This window comes from Saimiri boliviensis, chromosome 18 (assembly GCF_048565385.1).
Source record: "Saimiri boliviensis isolate mSaiBol1 chromosome 18, mSaiBol1.pri, whole genome shotgun sequence".
Classification (NCBI taxonomy): Eukaryota; Metazoa; Chordata; class Mammalia; order Primates; family Cebidae; genus Saimiri; species Saimiri boliviensis.
Window position 1 is genome coordinate 16,134,158 of NC_133466.1, and position 20,445 is coordinate 16,154,602.

The 20,445-nt window shown below is 37.4% G+C and overlaps 1 long non-coding RNA gene across 1 annotated transcript; it reads left to right on the forward strand.

Moving 5' to 3' along the window:
* Nucleotides 1-1,285: 1,285 nt before the first annotated feature.
* LOC141582035 (uncharacterized) lies at nucleotides 1,286-19,938 on the forward strand. The gene is made up of 2 exons (XR_012514886.1): nucleotides 1,286-11,688; nucleotides 17,766-19,938. It is a non-coding gene; the product is annotated as an uncharacterized LOC141582035 (long non-coding RNA).
* Nucleotides 19,939-20,445: the final 507 nt, after the last annotated feature.

Below are 20,445 nucleotides of genomic sequence, written 5' to 3' on the forward strand. Positions count from 1 at the left end.
GAGCATCAGATTCTTGGTGAAATACTATAATTAAGTAGTTATAATCAAATAACTGCTCTTCATACTTAGGACTCTTAATACATTTCTTTAAGACTTGTAAGTATAATTGTAAAGCTTGTTAACTGTTTATATGCTAAAGGAAAAGCTTTCCAAAATGAGACTGAAATTCAGGATATCATTAAAGTTTTATCTGTATAGCTTTGACAACTCTAACAAAAAGGATAGCAGCCCTTAAACTTGCAGCATAAGGACATTTAAAAATTGCATGAGATTAGCAACATTAGCAAAATTATTAATTTAAAACCCAAAGTAAACTGCAAATTTTAAAATTTATTTTTTACTCTTATCACATGCTCTAATGTACGTACCTAAGTTTCTGTGGCTTAAATGTTATTATTTGATACATTTTTTGTGGTGCAAGTAATTGTTATTATTTGATTGTTATACCATATGTGCCCATTAAAATTCTTTTTAATTAAAAAAATTTCAAATATACAGAAAAATAATAATTTAAATGCCCTTGTACTTTTCACATACTATTTTGCCATATTTGCTTCTGATTTTTAAAGAAATAAAATGTTACTCTTTTGTACTTCTCCTTGGCGCCATCCTCCTCCTTTTCTCTGTAGAGCAAACCTACTATTCTGAAGTTGGTGCGACTCCTTCCTATTTAAGATTTTATACTTTACCATGTGTTTTTATATGGAAGCAATATATAATAGTTAACAAAAGTTATATTAATGGTGTTTTACTGTATGTAATCTTTTGTAACCTCATTTTTCACTTAATATGTTGTTTAGTGTCATACATATCAGTTTACTTACAATAAATGATACAACACTAAAGTACATATTAAGTGAAAAATTAATGGTTGTCTAAATTGTTATTTTTTGTCATTTTGAACAGTGCTGCAAGTCTACATTCTTGATCATGTCACCTCATGCAGATGTGCTAGATACTCATTTACAAATGGAATTTCAGCCCGGCTTGGTGGCTCATGGCTGTAATCATAGCAGTTTGGGAGGTCGAGGCAGTAGGATCACCTGAGGTCAGGAATTTGAGACCAGCCTGGCCAACATGATGAAATCCCATCTCTATTAAAAATACAAAAAAATTAGCCAGGCTTGGTGGTACACACCTGTAATCCCAGATATTAGGGAGGCTGAGGCAGGAGAATTACTTGAACCCAGGAGGCAGAGGTTGCGATGAGCCCAGACCATGTCACTACACTGTGGCTTGCGTGACACAGCAAGACTCTGTCTGAAAATATACACATACATATATATATATATATATATATATATATATATATATAAAATGGAATTTCAGGTAGTAGGATGTGTATACTCTGTCACTTTAGATGTTATCAAATTGCCCTCTGAAGTGTTATGCAAGTTTGCTCTCCCAACCTCAGTTTAAGAGAATTCTGGTTTTCCTATCTTGTCACCAATACTTTGTCTTATTGAAATTTTTAAATTCTGCAGTCTAAAAGCTATGAGATGGTAGCTCTTTGTTTTAACTTGTATTTCATTAAGAAGCCTACTTACATTTCATATATTTATTGGTCATTGTTTGACAGGTTTTTGTCCATTAATCTATGCCTGTTTTTCTGCTGGATTACTTGTATTCTTACTGATCATAATGCCTTATCTCATAGGACTTCTAATATGTGGCTTAACATTTTCTGTGACTATCTTTAATCTCACAGAATTTTTCAGTTACATTTAATCAGATAATTTTTTCTTTTATGATTGAGCCTTTTTTATGTTGTTTTAAAAATTTGTTATTTAACTGAGGTTTAAAAAATTATATTTTGTTAAAACTTTTAAATTTTAAAATGTGCCCAATGTTCCCGGAATTAATTTTTCTTTAAATTTTACTTTAAGTTCTGAGATACATGTGCAGAACATGCAGGAATGTGCCATGGTGGTTTGCTACACCTATCAACTCATCATCTAGGTTTTAAGCCCCACATGCATTAGGTATTTATCCTAATGTGCTCCCTCCCCTTGTCTCCCACCCGGAACGGGTCCCAGTGTGTGATGTTCCCCTCCCTGTGTCCATGTGTTCTCATTGTTCAGTTCCCACTTATGAGTGAGAAAATGTGGTGTCTGGTTTTCTGTTCCTGTGTTAGTGTGCTGAGAATGATGGCTTCCAGTTTCATCCATGTCCCTGCAAAGAACATGAACTCATTCTTTCTTATGGCTGTGTCATATTCCATGGTATATATGTGCCACATTTTCCTTATCCAGTCTAATGATTGATGGGCATTTGGGTTGGTTCCAAGTCTTTGCCATTGTAAATATTACTGCAATAAACATAGCATGTGTCTTTATAGTGGAATGGTGTATAATCCTTTGGGTGTATACCTAGTAATGGGATTTCTGGGTCAAATGGTATTTCTGGTTCTAGATCCTTGAGGAATTGCCACATTGTCTTCCACAGTGGTTGAGCTGATTTACATTCCCACCAACAGTGTAAAAGCTTTCCTATTTCTCCACAGCTTTGCTAGCATCTATTGTTTCTTGACTTTTTAATCACCATTCTGACTGGCATGAGATGGTATCTTATTGTGGTTTTGATTTGCATTTCTCTAATGATCAGTGATGTTGAGCTTTTTTTATATGTTTTTTGGCCACATAAATTTCTTCTTTTGAGAAGTGTCTGTTCATATCCTTTGCCCACTTTTTGATGGGATTGTTTTTTCTTGTAAATTTAAGTTTCTTGTAGATTATGGATATTAGACCTTTGTCATATGGGTAGCTTGCAAAACAGTTCTCCCATTTGTAGGTTACCTGTTCACTCTGATGACAGTTTCTTTTGCTGTGCAGAAGCTCTTTGGTTAAACTAGATCCCATTTGTCAATTTTAACTTTTGTGCCATTGCTTTTGGCGTTTTCGTCATGAAGTCTTTGCCCATGCTTATGTCCTGAATGGTATTGCCTAGGTTTTCTTCTCGGGTTTTTATGCCTTTGGGTTTTACATTTAAATCGTTAATCTATCATGAGTTAATTTTTGCATAAGGTGTAAGGAAGGGGTCCAGTTTCACTTTTCTGCATATGGCTAGCCAGTTCTCCCAGCACCATTTATTAAATAGGGAATCCTTTCTCCATTGCTTTTGTCTTGTTCGTTGAAGATCAGATGATTATAGATGTGTGGTGGTATTTATGAGGACCACAATTTTCTAAAGCATGCCTTTAAAATGTACAGTATTTTCTATCTAGTGTGACAATTTTTCTTCTTAATTGTAACATTTAGTTCATTTATATAATGTAATTACAAAGATAGTTTATGATTAATTTTCTAATTTTCCCATCTATCTTGTAGCCTTGTAGTATAGTTTGAAGTCAAGGTAGCATGTTGCCTCCAGCTTTATTCTTTTTGCTTAGAATTGACTTGGCTATGCGGGCTCTCTTTTGGTTCCATATGAAGTTTAAGATGGTTTTTTCCAGTTCTGTGAAGAGGGTCATAGGTAGCTTGATGGGGATAGTGTTGAATCTATAAATTACTTTGGGCAGTATGGCCATTTTCACAATATTTATTCTTCCTAACCATGAGCATGGAATGTTTTTCCATCTGCTTGTATTCTCTCTTATTTCCTTGAGCAGCGGTTTGTAGTTCTCCTTGAAGATGTCTTTTACATCCTTTGTTAGTTGTATTCCTAGGTATTTTATTCTCTTTGTAGCAGTTGTGAATGGCAGTTGGTTCTTGACTTGGCTCTCTTTAAGTCTGTTATTGGTGTATAGGAATGCTTGTGATTTCTGTATGTTGATTTTGTATCCTGAGACTTTGCTGAAGTTGTTTATCCATTTCAGGAGATTTTGGGCAGAGATGATTGGGTCTTCTAAATTTACAATCATGTTGTCTGCAAATAGAGACAGTTTGACTTCCTTAAACCCTAACTGAATACCCTTTGTTTCTTTTTCTTGCCTGATTGCTCTGGCTAGAAGTTCTAATAGTGTATTGAATAGGAGTGGTGAGAGAAGGCATCCTTATCTAGTGCCAGATTTTAAAGGGAATGCTTCCAGTTTTTGCCCATTCAGTATAATATTGGCGGTGTGTTTGTCATAAATAGGTTTTATTATTTTGAGATACATTCCATCAATACCTCGTTTATTGAGAGTTTTTAGCATAAAGAGCTGTTGTTCAATTTTGTCAAAGGCCTTCTCTGCATCTATTGAGATAATCATATGGATTTTGTCTTTGGTTCTGTTTATGTGGTGAATTACGTTTATAGACTTGCATATGTTGAACCCGCCTTGCATCCCTGGGATGAAACCTACTTGATTGTGATGGATAAGCTTTTTGATGTGCTGTTGCAGTCGGTTTGCCAGTATTTTATTGAAGATTTTTGCATCTGTGTTCTTCATGGATATTGGCCTGAGGTTTTATTTTTTTGTTGAGTCCCTGCCGGGTTTTGTTATCAGGATGATGTTGGTCTCATAAAATGATCTGGGAAGGATTTCCTCTTTTTGTATTGTTTGGAATAGTTTCAGAAGGAGTGGTACCAGCTCCTCTTTGTATGTCTGGTGGAATTTGGCTGTGAACCCATTCTGGACCTGGGCCTTTTTTTGGTTGTTGGTTATTAATTGCTGCCTCAACTTCAGCCCTTGTTATTGGTCAATTCAGGGCTTCAACTTCTTCCTGGTTTAGGCTTGGGAGGGTGCAAGTATCCAGGAATTTATCCATTTCTTCCATGTTTTTTGGTTTGCGTGCGTATAGTTCTTTGTAGTAATCTCTGATGGTCATTTGTATTTCTGTGGAAATGGTGGTGATATCCCCTTTATTGTTTTTTATTGCATCTATTTGATTCTTCTCTCTTTTCTTTTTTATTAATCTGGCTAACGGTCTATTTTGTTGATCTTTTCAAAAACCAAGCTCCTGGATTTATTGATTTTTTTGAAGGGTTTTTTATGTCTCTATCTCCTTCAGTTCTGCTCTCATCTTACTGCTAGCTTTTGAATTTTTTTTGATCATCCAAATTGAAAGAGCTCCTCTAGTTCTTTCAATTTTGATGATAGGGTGTTGATTTTAGATCTTTCCTTGCTTCTCATGTGGGCATTTATTGCTATAAAATTTCCTCTAGACACTGCTTTAAATGTGTCCAAGAGATTCTGGTACATTGTGTCTTTGTTATCATTGGTTTCAAATAACATCTTTATTTCTCCCTTCATTTCATTGTTCATCCAGTCAACATTCAAGAGCCAGTTGTTCAGTTTCCATGAAGTTGTGCAGTTCTCAGGTAGGTTCTGAATTCTTAGTTCTAATTTGATTGCACTGTGGTCTGAGAGACTGTTATGATTTCCATTCTTTTGCATTTGCTGAGGAGTGATTTACTTCCAATTATGTGGTCAGTTTTAGAGTAGGTGTGATGTGGTGCTGAGAAGAATGTATATTCTGTGGATTTGGGATGGAGAGTTCTGTAAATGTCTATTAGGTTTGCATGGTCCAGATCTGAGTTCAAGTCCTGGATATCCTTGTTAATTTTCTGTCTTGTTGATCTTTCTAATATTGACAGTGGAGTGTTAAAGTCTCCCACTATTATTGCGTGGGAGTCTGAGTCTCTTTGTAGGTCATTAAGAACTTGCTTTATGTATCTGTGTCCTCCAGTATTGGGTTCATATATATTTAGGATTGTTAGCTCTTCTTGTTGCATTGATCCTTTTACCATTATGTAATGTGCTTTGTCTCTTTTGAGCTTTGTTGGTTTAAAGTCTATTTTATCAGAGACTAGGATTATAACTCCTGCTTTTTCTTTTTTTTGCTCTTCATTTGCTTGATAAATCTTCTTCCATCCCTTTATTTTGAGCCTGTTTGTGTCCTTGCACGTGAAATGGGTTTCCTGGATACAACACACTGATGTGTTTTGACTTTTTATCCAATTTGCCAGTCTGTCTTTTAATTGGGGCATTTAGCCCATTTACATTTAAGGTTAATATTGCTATGTGTGAATTTGATCCTGCCATTTTGATACTAGCTGGTTGCTTTGCCCATTCGTTGACACAGTTTCTTCATTGCGTCGATGCTCTTTACCATTTGGGACGTTTTTGGAGTGGCTGGTACTGGTCGTTCCTTTCTATGTTTAGTGCTTCTTTCAGGACCTCTTGTAAGGCAGACCTGGTGGTGACGAAATCTCTAAGCAATTGCTTGTTTGTAAAGGATTTTATTTCTCCTTCACTTATGAAGTGAAGTTTGGCTGGATGTGAAATTCTAGGTTGAAAGTTCTTTTCCTTAAGGATGTTGAGTATTGACCCTCACTCTCTTCTGGCTTTTAAAGTTTCTGTCGAGAGATCCACTGTGAGTCTGATGGGCTTCCCTTTGTAGGTAACCCGACCTTTCTCTCTGGCTGCTGTTAGCATTTTTTCCTTCATTTCAACCCTGGTGATTCTGATGATTATGTGCCTGGGGGTTGCTCTTCTTGAGGAATAACTTTGTGGTGTTCTCTGTATTTCCTGGACTTGAATATTGGCCTACCTTGCTAGGTTGGGGAAGTTCTCCTGGGTAATATCCTGAAGAGTGTTTTCCAGCTTGGATTCATTGTCTCTGTCACATTCAGGTACACCTATCAAATGTAGATTAGGTCTTTTCACATAATCCCATATTTCTTGGAAGCTTTGTTCATTTCTTTTTACACTTTTTTCTCTAATCTTCTTGTTTTATTTCATTGCGTTGATCTTCAGTCTCTGGTATCCTTTCTTCTGCTTGGTTGATTCGGCTATTGAAACTTGTGTAATCTTTTTGAAGTTCTCGTGTTGTGTTTTTTACCTCCATCAATTCATTTATATTCTTCTTTAAGCTGTTCATTCTCATTAGCATTTCATCAAAGCTTTTTTCAAGGTTCTTAGTTTCTTTGCATTGGAGAAGCTTTGCATGTTTCTTTGCATGTTAGAACATGCTCTTTTACCTCAGAGAATTTTCTTATTACCTACTTATGAAGCCTCTTTCTGTCAGTTCATCAGACTCATTCTCGATCCAGCTTTGTTCTCTTGCTGGTGAGGAGTTGTGATCCCTTAGAGGAGGAGAGGCGTTCTGGTTTTGGGTGTTTGCGTCCTTTTTGTGCTGGTTTCGTTCCATCTTTGTGGATTTATCTACCTGTGGTCTTTGTAGTTGGTGACTTTCGGATGGGGTCTCTGAGTGGATGTCCTTTTTTGTTGATGATGAAGTTCTTTCTTTCTGTTTTTTAGTTTTCATTCTAACAGTCAGGCCTCTCTCCTGTAGGACTGCTGGAGGTCCACTCCAGACACTGCTTGCCTGGGAATCACCTGGTGGTGGCTGCATAACAGTAAGGGTTATTGCCAGTTTCTTCTTCTGTTATTTTTGTCCCTGAAGGATACCCACCAGATGTCAGCCTGAGCTCTCTTTTATGAGGTGTCTCTTTGGATATGGGGGGTCGGTGAGCTGCTTGAGGAGACAGTCTGCCCCTTTTAGGATCTGAAGTGCTGTGCTCTGAGCTCTGTTGTTCCATTCAGAGCTGCTGGGCAGGTACATTTAAGGCTGCTGCAGCAGAACTCATAACTCCCTTTTTTCCCCAGATGTTCTTTCCTGGGAAGGTGGGGCTTTATTTATAAGTTCCTAATGTGCTGCTGCCTTTTTCCAGAGATGCCCTGCCCAGTGAGCAGGTAGCCTAGTCACAGTCTGCCAGCAGAGGTGTTGCTGAGCTGCTGTGGGCTCTGTCCAACTGCTGTGTGAACTTCCTTGTGGTTTTGTTTATAGAAGTATGGTTAGAACTGCCTCGGTTATGGCAGTCTGCCTCATTAATGGCAGTCTGCCTCATTAATGGCAGTCTGCCTCATTAATGGCTGACTTCCTCTGTAATGGTGGACTGCCTCAGTAATGGTGGATTGCCTCAGTAATGGTGGATTGCCTTGATAGTGCTGGACTGCCTCAGTAATGGCGGATGCCCTTCCCTCTGCCAGTGTTGGGCTGTCCCAGGTCCAGCTATTGTTGAACTGTCAGTCCAGAGCATTTCAGATTGCTGGTTTTCTTGGGGGTCATTTCTGACCCGCTGAGCCAGATCACCTGGCTCCCTATTTCAGCCCCTTTTTTTTCCAGTTAAACGGGTGACTCTGTTTCTCAGGCCTTCCAGGCACCAGTTGAAACAGCTGCCCAGATTTGTGTGAGTTTTTGTGCAGAGACCCTCTGCGTCAGCTTAAACACCTGTGCTGGAAACTCATGGCACTTTTCCGCCCAGGCATTTCCTGGTCTGTGGGCAATAAAAACTTGTATGGAAATGCAGTGATCACTCACCCTCTGCATTCTCACCGGGAACTGCACTCCAGAGCTGTTTCTAATCAGCCGTCTTCAATCATGTTCTGATCCTGAATTTCTTTTTGTATTTCCAGACATGTGAGACAGCCTAAAATTCTGCTCACCTTTTCAACTTCTGGGCTTCAGTTTTCTGCTCATTTTGTCCCACTTTTTAGCTTCTTAGCCTTAGGCTACTGTTTATGAATTGCCTCAGTGTTTCCTTTGAATTGCCTCAAGGGGAAAATAGGTGCTAAATGTCATTCTCACCTTTGCACTTCCCTTTTGGACATGGTCTTGACCCTTCAATTTCTTACTGCCTTGGTGGCTCTCTTGTTTAAGCAGATATCCTCATCTATGTTTCTGTATCTGTAAGTGTATCTAATTTTCAAGTAAAGTAGCTGGCCTGATAAAAGTATATTCTAGCCCAAATAAGAGAAGTCCCCATAATTTGTTTAATGACAAAAGCTTCCACTAGAGAGAAGCAGTTACCTAGATTAGTCTTAGAATGTCAATTCCGTTCTTTCTCTTTGCTTTTTATGGAGAATTTATAACATTTATAAATAAGTATAACCTTTATAGCAATCATATATGTACATACAGTATTTTGGTATCCCTGCTTCAGCACTTTTGGGAAACCTTTACCTTCTATGCCTTAAATCCATGTAGAGCTGTGAACACAAAATATCTGAGACAAGTCTCAATCAATTTAGGAAGTGTATTTTGCCAAAGTTAAGGATGTGCCCATGGTACAGCCTCAGGAAGTCCTGGTGTGCCCAAGGTGGTCAGGGGTACCTTTTGCTTTTATATAGTTTAGGGAGACATGAGGCATCAATCAGTATGTGTAAGATGTGCATTAGTTCGGTCTGGTAAGTCAGGACAACTTAAAGTCGGGGCTTCCACGTTAGAAGTAGGTAAGAGGCAAAAGACTGCATTCTTGAGTCTTTGATCAGCCTTCCACTGAATATACAATTTAGTCTGGTTCAGTGAATCTTCATTTTCACATAAACAATATAGGAGAGAGGAAGCAATCAGATATGGATTTGTCTTAGGTGAGCTTCAGAGGGATGACTTTGAATAGAGTGAGAGGCAGGTTTGCCTTAAGCAGTTCCCAGCTTGACTTTTCCCTTTAACTTAGTGATTTTGGGGTCCCAAAATACACCTATGTACCCATGAAAATTAAGTTAGAACAAAACTTTATTCTCATCTTTTTGTTTTACATAAAAAGTGATTTTGTCTATAGATAGGAAAAATGGGAATATTATTTATGTTGACTGATATCATATTCTAGTTATAAGTAATATATATTCATGGAAAGATGAACTAAAACCGCTACAAATTGGTCTTGATTCTCAGATGAATTTTCATTAAGATTTTTAATGTTTAATATTTATATATAAAAATGTTCCTATTTGTGATATCTACTGTGTTGTAATAGTTATTGTAATAATTTAGAAAAAAGTTTTAATACAGCCTTTTAGTCATAGGAAATTAAATTGTTTTAATTTCTATTCATATTTGTTTCAGAGAAGTACCTTACAAGATAAATATTTTAAGCACTAAAATATACTATAATTCTGTGAGGAAAGCAAAATATAAACAAAGATCCAGTGAATGATGTTTAATGTCTGACTGTTGAAGAGCTTGTTTACGTATTATGTTGATAATGGTGGGAATCAAATTGCTATGGTACTTAGAGTCTATTAAATTTAAAGAATGACATAAAAGTTTTTATTTTTGAAAATGTAAGTATTTACAGTATACCACTGGAAATTATCTTATTTGCACTTACTGAAATTTATGATGATGAATGTTAGTTATCAACTTAAAAATACATGAAAGTGTACATACTTTCCTAAATTTTATTTAGAGGTACGTAGGTGATAAAGTTTGAAGATACTCTTCTGGCAAATTCGGTAAGTGAAAGGTTAGCTAGCAGGGTCCCAGACTAGAGTTAAACATAACAGCCAATCTTTATTGACAGGTTTATAGAAATTAAAAACTATCTCTTGGCCGGGCGCGGTGGCTCATGCCTGTAATCCCAGCACTTTGGGAGGCTGAGGCGGGCGGATCACGAGATCAAGAGATCGAGACCATCCTGGCCAACATGGTGAAACCCCGTCTCTACTAAAAATACAAAAATTAGCCAGGCATGGTGGTGCGCACCTGTAGTCTCAGCTACTCAGGAGGCTGAGGCAGGAGAATTGCTTGAACCCGGGAGGCGGAGGTTGCAGTGAGCCAAGATCGAGCCACTGCACTACAGCATGGCACCTGGTGACAGAGCGAGACTCGGTCTCAACAAAAAAACAACAGAATTCTCTCTCAACTTTAGATTTGGTGTTAGGAAATCTGAACAGCATGTCACACTGTCTTGCAGGTGAGCCAACCAAGTCATAATGCTAGAAATGCTGGAAAAAACTGCCTTACTCCTTGGGTAAGATCTTCCAGAGACCCTGTTGCTAGGAATCTAGCCATTGCTGGAAAAAAGGGAGAAATGAAATAGAAATTCTTTGTAATCAAAGCCTAATTCTTCCCTAGTAATAGAACTGACAGCTTTTACAAAGTAAAAAGGTTACATTTTCTGTCATGGAAAGAATGTATTATTAAAATACATGGAAAGAATGTATTATTGTAGTTGTTTGTCACAAGATTACAATTAAGTAGTTAAATTTATTGGAAATTACTTCCCTTCATTTAACATCCCCTTATCCCAATACATACTCCTTCTCATGCCTGCAAAAAATGAACTTTGTCATAGTCTGCCTGACAGTAAGTTTTGAAAACAGTGCCTATGAATTTCACATCTTATTTTGTTTTCTTAGCTGGCAAGACTTCTTAGCAGTTACCTTTGTCTTTTGATTGACTTTAAAATGGAATATTTTAAATCATTAAATGTGATATCCCCAGCTTTTAGCTACTTCCACTATATTAGGTTAGGAAGTTTCTATTTGCTAATATTTTTAAGTCCTGAGTGGATGATGAGTTTTATAAAATGCTTTTCCTACATATATTAAGATGGCAAGTGGTTCCCCACTCCTGCTTCTCTATTATGGTGGATCGCATAATTTTGAAACATTCTTGCATCCTGGCATAAAACCAAATTGGTCATGATCAGTAGTATTACTAATAATATACTTGTGGATTTAAAATATTTTATTTTCAAATTTTGAATCTTCATTTACAAATAAACTATGATAATCTTGTTCTGTATATTCATAAGTGAGATTAATTTTCAATTTTATAATTTTCTTTTGGTTTTTGTCATTTTTTGAAATGAATGTACATGTACTTCATGTGGTTATTGTTTTCTCCCTTTCCTCCTCTATTCCTTGGAAATGAACCACTAAGTCCAGCTCACACGCAAGTGCTAGAGAAGTAGACTTCATTTTTTGGACACAGAAATGTCAAAGAATGTGTGGACATGCCTAAAACCCCCACAATGCAGGTAATGCATGTACAGATTATATGGTAAATAGAGTGTTCTTTCTAACTTAAGAAAGCTCTGATGCCAAAATGAATTTGAAATTGATTTTGATGCCCATATAATTTATGATTTTACCCAAAGGCTGATATTCAATCAGTCAAAATGGCTTTGTAGTTATCAACTTACACACACATTTCATACTAATGGAACTACAGAACAATTAAAACAGGCTGATATTAAAACAAAAAATATACTTCAGCAAAGTAACACATTATTTTTGTCTTTGCTGCTTGTCCCAAATTAGGTTTTAAATATACTTGAGTCTTCTTGAGCCTACGTTGTAATTGTAAGTGTCCTGTCACAACATCAAACCTTTTCTAACAGCTCCTAAGTTTTGGTTTTATTTTGTCTAAACTCAATGGAAAATCGTGAAAGAAAGAAAACATTTACCATATATCAGGGGAAGGAGTCAGGAAGATACCAGTACTTAGCAAATTTTACAAAATAAGCAGTCTCATCTACTTCAAAAATTTGTAATTATTCAAAGATGACGGTGCTCAAAGAGTGATTTATCACATGCTACTGCAAAAGGTACAGTTATATATGGAGAAGCATGATTTTTCACTAAGATAATGATTCTAAAATTATTTTCTAACAATATTATATCACATATGAAAAGTAATTACTGTTGATGCATTTAATTAGCAGAATTTTGCACTTACTTGATACCAGTTTTATATCAATGTCAGATATGCCAGAATTGTTTTCTCCCTTCCGTACTCTATTCTTTGGAAATGAACCACTAGGTCCAGCTCACACTCAAGTGTAAAATTTCCCTTTGGAAATTTTATTTTGAAGGTGAAACATCTGACAATATTATGCCCCATGTTAAAAGTTAAGTTAAAAAGCCCAATATTAAATAGCTATTTCTGATGGTTGTATTATCTATTACTAATTTAGCAGATTAAAATAACAATAAACATTTATTATCTGACACAATGGGACAGAAATTTGGGAATTTGAAGATGGCTTATCTGGATGGTTTTCTATTTGGATTTGCCAGAAATGTGAGGTCAAGAGATCAGCTGTATCTGATATCATCAGTCATCCGAAGGCTTGACTGGGGATGGAGGATCCACTTCTAAAATGGCTCATGCATGTGGCTGTAAGTGGGAGACTATGGTCCCTCACCACAGGGCTGCTTGAGTGTCCTCCAAGATGTGGCATCTGGTTTCTGCCACAATGAGTGGTCTTAAGACAGTGAAGACACATGCAGCATACAGTAAAACCTTTTTTTTCTTTTTAGAGACATGGGGTCTTGCTATGTTGCACGGGCTGGAATGCAGTGGCTATTCACAGATGCAACCATTGCAGTTTCAAACTCCTGGTCTCAAGTAATCCTCTCACCCTAGCTTCTGTAGTAGTTGGGACTACAGGTGCACCATCATGCCCAGCTTGTAATGACTTTTACGACTTATTCTCAAAGTCTGAATCATCATTTGGGATTCTCTATTACTCATAACTGTAGTATGTTAACTTCCACTCTGCACTAGTACCGTGTCACATATGCCAGCCGCTGCGTCTTGAATCCTCTATTTGAGCATACTTCACTAATGATTACCTGCACCTTCAATGGAATAGACCCACTAAGTGGTCAAGGACTGACTTGACCCATCAATACAGGTTATGCCTCCCTTCTGAGAATAGAAATTGACACCACCTGTTAATTCTCTGACTTTTGTATGAACTATTGTGGCAATATTCTCAGCTAGTGCCAAAGCAAGGGATCAAATGGCCTTTGGCTCAGGCACTCTTCTTTCTCAGGCCAATGTTTGTATCCATGGGGCTAGGTCAGGGCTGGCCCAGGCACTGCCAATGTAAGCCTCTCCTTCTCCCTTTCTCTGAATGAAAGAGTAAGATTCAGATTTCTACAGTGATCACTACACTTGTAAAGGGTTCAGGCCTCTTGTCATAAAGCCTTTATTCCCATGGTTATCAACCCTGGCTGCATTTGAGAGTCATGGGGGATGGAAAGGATACCAGTTCCCAGCCCTCACTCTGAGATTCGGATTCAGTGATATATGGTGGAGTTCCTGGCATCAACATATTTTGAAATATAGGCAATTATAATGTATAGCCAAAGTTTAGGAGAACTATTGTTCTATTCTCTTCCTGATTAACTAGAACATGGGTTAGCAAACTTATTCTGTAAAGGGCCAGATAGTAAATATTTTAGACATTATGGACTGGTACTCAACTCTGCCATTGTATGACAAAAGTGAATGAATGAGTGTGACTGTGGTCCTATACAGTTTTATTTACAAAGACAGGTTGTGGTCTAGATTTGGCCTATCGGATGCAGTTTGCCTGCCTGCAAACTAGATCAACACAACATGAATAACATCTTGAAGCTACAATAGGTTAGGGCAGGGCCATCAAGCTGCAGGAGTCTCACTAATGTGTCCTGAGTTCTGGAAATGATAAGTGGTTCAGTTTTCCTAATCTTCACCTATTTGAAACTAGCTGCTTGGCATAGGCCTAGGTGTGGTGCCATTTATCTTTAAGAATAGACTGGACTAATAGGCCCTACCCTTCTGCCAGAATCCCCACCATAATCCTACTGTGGCAGGTTCATAAAGGGAAAAGTGACCTTTGAGCTTGAAGACCTGGTCTCTGGGACTCTTGCCACACAGTTGTGATAGTCACCTAAAGGCCCTGTTCACATGTGATCACTGCACTCACTCCTTTGTCTCTGAGCTCAGTTAATTGGAGGGCAATTCTCCTTAAATCTCTTTGTGTTTCTCCATGTCTTGAAAGTGAGGCACTAACTTCCTTTTGTTCTGGACTATATGTTAAAAATGTCTGCATAGTGAACATATTTCAAAACAAAGAGAAGGCACATTTAAATAAAAAAACAGGCTGTCATGGTGGCTCATGTGTGTAATTCCAGCACTTTGGGAGGCCAAGGTGGGCAGATTACTTGAGGCCAGGAGTTTGAGACCAGCCTGGCCAACTTGGCAAAACTCTGTCTCTACTAGATATACAAAAATGACTCAGGCATGGTGGTACATGCCTGTAATTTTAGCTACTTGGGAGGCTGAGTCAGAAGAACTGCTTAAACCCAGGAGGTGGAGGCTGCAGTGAGCCAAGATCATGTCACTGCACTCCAGCCTGGGCAACAGAGTGAGACTCCATCTCAAAAAAATAAATAGCTAAAGAGCATGCATTCTTCTCTACAATCCAATAAGCATTAGTTTGACATGGTGAAAATCCCATCTCTACTAAAAACAAAAAAATTAGCTGGTTGTGGTGATGCATACCTGTGGTCCAAGCTACTCCAGAGGCTTGTGTGGCAGCACATTCCTGTAATCATAGCTACTTGGGAGGTGTAGGCATGAGAATTGCTTGCAACCTGGAGGCAGAGTTTTCAGTGAGCCAAGACTGGGTCACTGCACTCCAGCCTGGGTGACAGAACAAGATGCTGTCTCAAAAAAACAAATGAAAATAAAGAAAATTGAGACAACTGATTTGAGTAGAAAATGTTTGTAAAATATAGAGATTAATAGCCAGAATATATGAAGAATTAGTTCTTACAAATCAGCAAGCAAAAAGACAACAGAAGTCTGATAGAAAAATACTTAAATGACAAAAGAGCAGAAATATCTAAACGGCTAATAAACATGAAAATTTCAACCATATTATTCATTAGGAAAATATAAATCAATATTATATCTACTAGATTGGAAAAATCTAAGAAGTCTAACAGTCCCAAATATTGGTGAAGATATGGTGCTACAGAAACTCATATACACTGCTGGCAAGTAAACTGGCAGCTTTCTGGAGAACAATTTGGCATTATCAGGTAAAATGAAATGTAACTGTATGACTTAGAAATTCTACTTCTAGTACCAACAGACATGTACAGAGATGTTTATAGAAACATTATTCATAATAGGGAAAACTGGAAACAAGCTAAAATTCATTGACCAAAGAATGACTAAATGAACAGTGGAATATAACAGTGAAAATGAGTGAATAACTCATGAACAGGGAGAAACTGCACAAAACTATTAAGCAGAAAACTCAATTTGGGACATTTATAAAAATATTTTGGTAATCTATTAAAATTCCAAATGTGCCATCGCCAAGGGCAAGTGAAAAATCATTGACTCCAGTAAGGCAGAATTGAAGGAAGTTCCGCAAGGGAAAATTGCAGGACACTGCACTGTCGAGAAATGTAAAGGACCTGAGGTTTTACTCTACTTGCAACCTGACAAATTAAGTCTGCCACAGTTTCACTGTTGGCAGAAAAAAACAAAGTGTTTGTGTCAGAGACAGGAGCTTTATCACTCGTGGTATTAATACAATACTTAGCATGAGCAACAGCATGTTTTATCAGTTTCCCCTTGCCTCAAGTCTTATGGGGGCAACATGGATGGGCTGGGCTGGGTCCAACCTCCTTGGCCTCCCACAGTACAGGGATTACACCACACCTAGCCTCAATTTTCTTTATGATGCTTTTGATGAATGCAACTCCTTACTGTAACTGGATTTATCAGTCTTTTAGGATCTGTGATGCTTTTTGATTTTATAGATATACTTTCCCATTCCATTGTCATAAAAATATTCTCCTATATTTTTTCCAAATTTAAAATTCAAGCTTTTTATTTATAACTTAATCCATTTTAGTGAACTTTGATATATGGTGTGAGGTAATAATCTAATTTTGTTGTTTCCCTTTGAATATAATCACTTATACAGCACTATTTGTTCTGCAGTTCCATTTCAACATTCATACTTTCTATATATGTATATGTTTCTAGATGGACTTTTCATTCTGTTTCAGTTTATCTTTGAGTCAATATAAAACTGTCTTAATTACTGTTGTTTAATAAGTATTTGGCATCTGAGTACTTCAAGCTCTCTCATGCTCTTCCTATTATCTAGGAGTGTCTAGGCTGTTCTTGGTCATTTGTTCAGGTTTTATGAAAAACACTTTTGGAACTTTGACTGGAATTTTACTGTTAAGTATAGGAACAATTGGTATCTTTTTTTTTTTTTTTTTTGAGACGTAGTTTCGCTCTTGTTACCCAGGCTGGAGTGTAATGGCGCCGTCTCGGCTCACCGCAACTTCCACCTCCTGGGTTCAGGCAATTCTCCTGCCTCAGCCTCCTGAGTAGCTGGGATTATAGGCACGCGCCACCATGCCCAGCTAATTTTTTGTGTTTTTAGTAGAAACGGGGTTTCACCATGTTGACCAGGATGGTATCGATCTCTTGACCTTGTGATCTACCCGCCTCGGCCTCCCAAAGTGCTGGGATTACAGGTGTGAGCCACTGTGCCCGGCCCAATTGGTATCTTTATAATGAGTCTTCCTAGTCACAAATGTGAAGTAATTTTCCATTTACTTCGGTATTTAAAATGTCTTTTAGGCTGGGAATGGTGGCTTATGCCTGTAATCTTAGCACTTTGGGAGGCCTAGGCAGGTGGATTGCTTGAGCTCAGGAGTTCAAGACCAGCCTGGGCAACATGGAGAGACCCCCATCTCTACTAAAAATACAAAAAATTATATGGTTGTGGTGGTGCACACCTGTGGTCCCAGCAACCCAAGAGGCTGGGGTGGGAGCACTGCCTAAGCTTGGGGGTTGGAGGTTGCAATGAGCCAAGTTCATGCCACTGTACTCCAGCCTGGGTGACAGAGCAAGACCTTGTCTAAAAAAAAAGTCTTTTAATCTAATTGCATGTTAGTCCTGTACATGTTATGTTTATTCCATGATGCCTTATTGTTTGTCATTTTTAGTGGTATTATTATTTTTTCCTACTTTGGGGGACTAATGTATAGAAATACAAATGATTTTTGAATATTTTTATTATAGGCAACCACTTTCCTAAGCGCTTTTATTATGATTAATAAGTCAGTAGTTTTCAAATGTTTTCTTGGTAAATACTATCATCTGTATTGACAATTTTGTTCATATTTTCCTATTATTTTTTATTTTTATTTTTATTTTCTTGTTTTGCTGGCTAGGACTTCCAGTGAAAATGTTGAATAGGAGCTGTGATAGGTGGCAATTTTCTCTTGTTTTTGATTTTTACAGGGAATGCTTCCAGTATTTCTACTTTCAGAATATTTGCCAGTTTTTTATATACAGACCATATTGGGTTAAGAAAGTTCCTTCTCTTCCAGTTTGCCAGGTATATTGAATTTCAACAAATGTGTGTCCACATCTGTTCAGGTGATAATGTGTTATTTTATTCCCTTTAACCTATTAGAATGATAAATGGAATTTATAGATTTTTCTATTAAACCTTGGTTACATTCCTGGGATAAACTCAACTTGCTCATAGTGTGTCATCTGTTTTATATATATTGTTAAGATTTAGTTTGTTGAAGTTTTATTCTTTTTTTCCTCTATGTGCATGTGATTGGCCCATCAGTTTCCTTTCTTATATAACCCTTATCTGGTTTTGTTGTTAAGGTTTTACTTGTCTCGTACAATTATTTAGGGGAAAGAATTACAAGAATTACTTTGTCTTGGGGATACAGTTTAACTATATTGGAATCATCTGAATGAGTCCTGGCCTCAAGTCACTTATGCTACTTCTAGGACTGGCTCAAAAATCTCTCATGCATGATCTTAACTTAGAGGTTACACGCTGAATGTGATGGTGGCACAAAACAGAAGGATCCTGAGTGTCTGAATAACTAAACAGAACACTGTCTATCCCCTGGACAAAACACATTAGATTATAAAATGCATACGCAATAAACTTTTTTTATGTCACTAATAAGGAACTTGGTACACCAGTTGAACCTCTGTGCATGAGAAAAACATAGACTGTAAGATCATGGCCCAGTTCACATAAATTTAAAATAATAAGATGCTCACCCAAGAAACCCTCTGCCCCAACTTCAGAACTGGGACATTGCAGTTCCTTTATGGTGTTTAGCTGGGTGCCTGGTTCTTCTCTAGCCTTTCTCTCAGCCATCTTTACCTCCTTTCATCCCATTGGTTAGCACTAGCCTGAAGTTTTTGTTTATCATTATGTTGCCTTTTTGTTTGTTTGCTTTGTTTTTTCTCTTACTTTTAAATATTTTTTAGAAGAGTTTTAGTTTTACAGGAAAACTGGTAAGAAAGTACAGAGAGTTTTATTGTAGACGCATGTTAAAAAAGTTTGCACAAACTACAAACACATGCACAGTTCCCCCCAATTATTCATCTTGCATTAGTGTGGTACATCTGTTACAATTAATAAACCAGTATCAGAGGGCAAGAACTTTGATTTTGCAGAGGGTGAGATTGAACAATTGATAAACCAGTATCAATTGTAACAGATGTACTACACTAATGCAAAATGCAAATAATTGATATTAATTTATCAGTTGTAACAGATGTACCACACTAAATGCAAGATGCAAATAATGTATCATGATAGATTATTACTAAAGTTCACAGTTTATATTAGGGTTCACTCTCTGTTCAGTAATTTTCAAAATGTCATTTGATTTTTTTTGAGACAGAGTTTTGCTCTTATTGCCCAGGCTGGACTGCAATGGTGCCGATCTCAGCTCATTGCAATCTCTGCCTCTCTTGCTCAAGTGATTCTCCTGCCTCAGTCTCCCAGGTAGCTGGGATTATAGGTGCATGCCACCATGCCCGGCTAATTTTTGTATTTTTAGTAGAGACGGGGTTTCATCATGTTGGCCAGGCTGGTCTCAAGCTCCTGACCTCAGGCGATGTGCCTGCCTCGGCCTCCTAAAGTGCTGGGATTACAGGCGTGAGTCATTGCGCCTGGCCTAAAATGTCATTATTTCTTCTTTGACATATGAATTGTTTAGAAGCCTGTGTTAAATTTTGTAAATGTATGGGGAGTTTCAATTTTATTTTTGTTATCAGTTTATAACCTAAATACTTTATAATCAAAAAATATCATACTTATTTTTTGAATTTTATAAGGACTTACTTTGGTGTAGTATGTAATTATGTTTGCAAATATCCCATTAGTGCTTGAAAAAGAATACTTATTCCCTGATTGTTAGTTTCAGAGTTCTATGTTAGTTATGATATCAAACTCACTGCTGTTGTTCAAATCTCCTCTTGTCTTTTTGGTCTCCTTGATGTAGTAGTAATTGAGACAGACTATTTAAAATCTTCCTGTATGATCAATTTGCAAATTTATTCTTGTATTTCTCTTTGAAGCAATTTACAAGTTGTATTAAAGTTTAGAATTGTGTCTACTTGATGAAGTATAAACGTTTATCATTCTTTAGTGTATTAGTCTGTTGTTGCATTGCTATAAAGAATTACCTGAGACTGGGTAATTTATAAAGAAAAGAGGTTTAAATGGCTCACAGTTCCACAGGTTGTATGGGAAGCATGGCTGGGCAGGCCTCAGGAAACTTACAATCATGGCAGAAGGCGAGGAAGGAGGCAAGTCCATATGGTTGGAGTAGGAGGAAGAGAGTGAAGAGGGAGGTGTTACATACTTTTAAACAACCAGATCTCATACGAATGCACTATCACGAGAACACCAAGGAGGAAGTCTACCCCCATTCAGTCACCTCTCGCCAGGCCCCTCCTCCAACACTAGAGGATTAAATTTACATGAGATCTGAGTGGGGACACAAATCCAAACCATGTGTATTCTTAATCATGCTTTTAATTTTGTACTCAGTGTATTAATTTCTGAGAGCTACTGTAACAGAGCCAACAACTGGGTAGCTTAAAACAAATGCATTCTCTCACAGTTCTTGAGGCTAGGTATCTGAAATAAAGG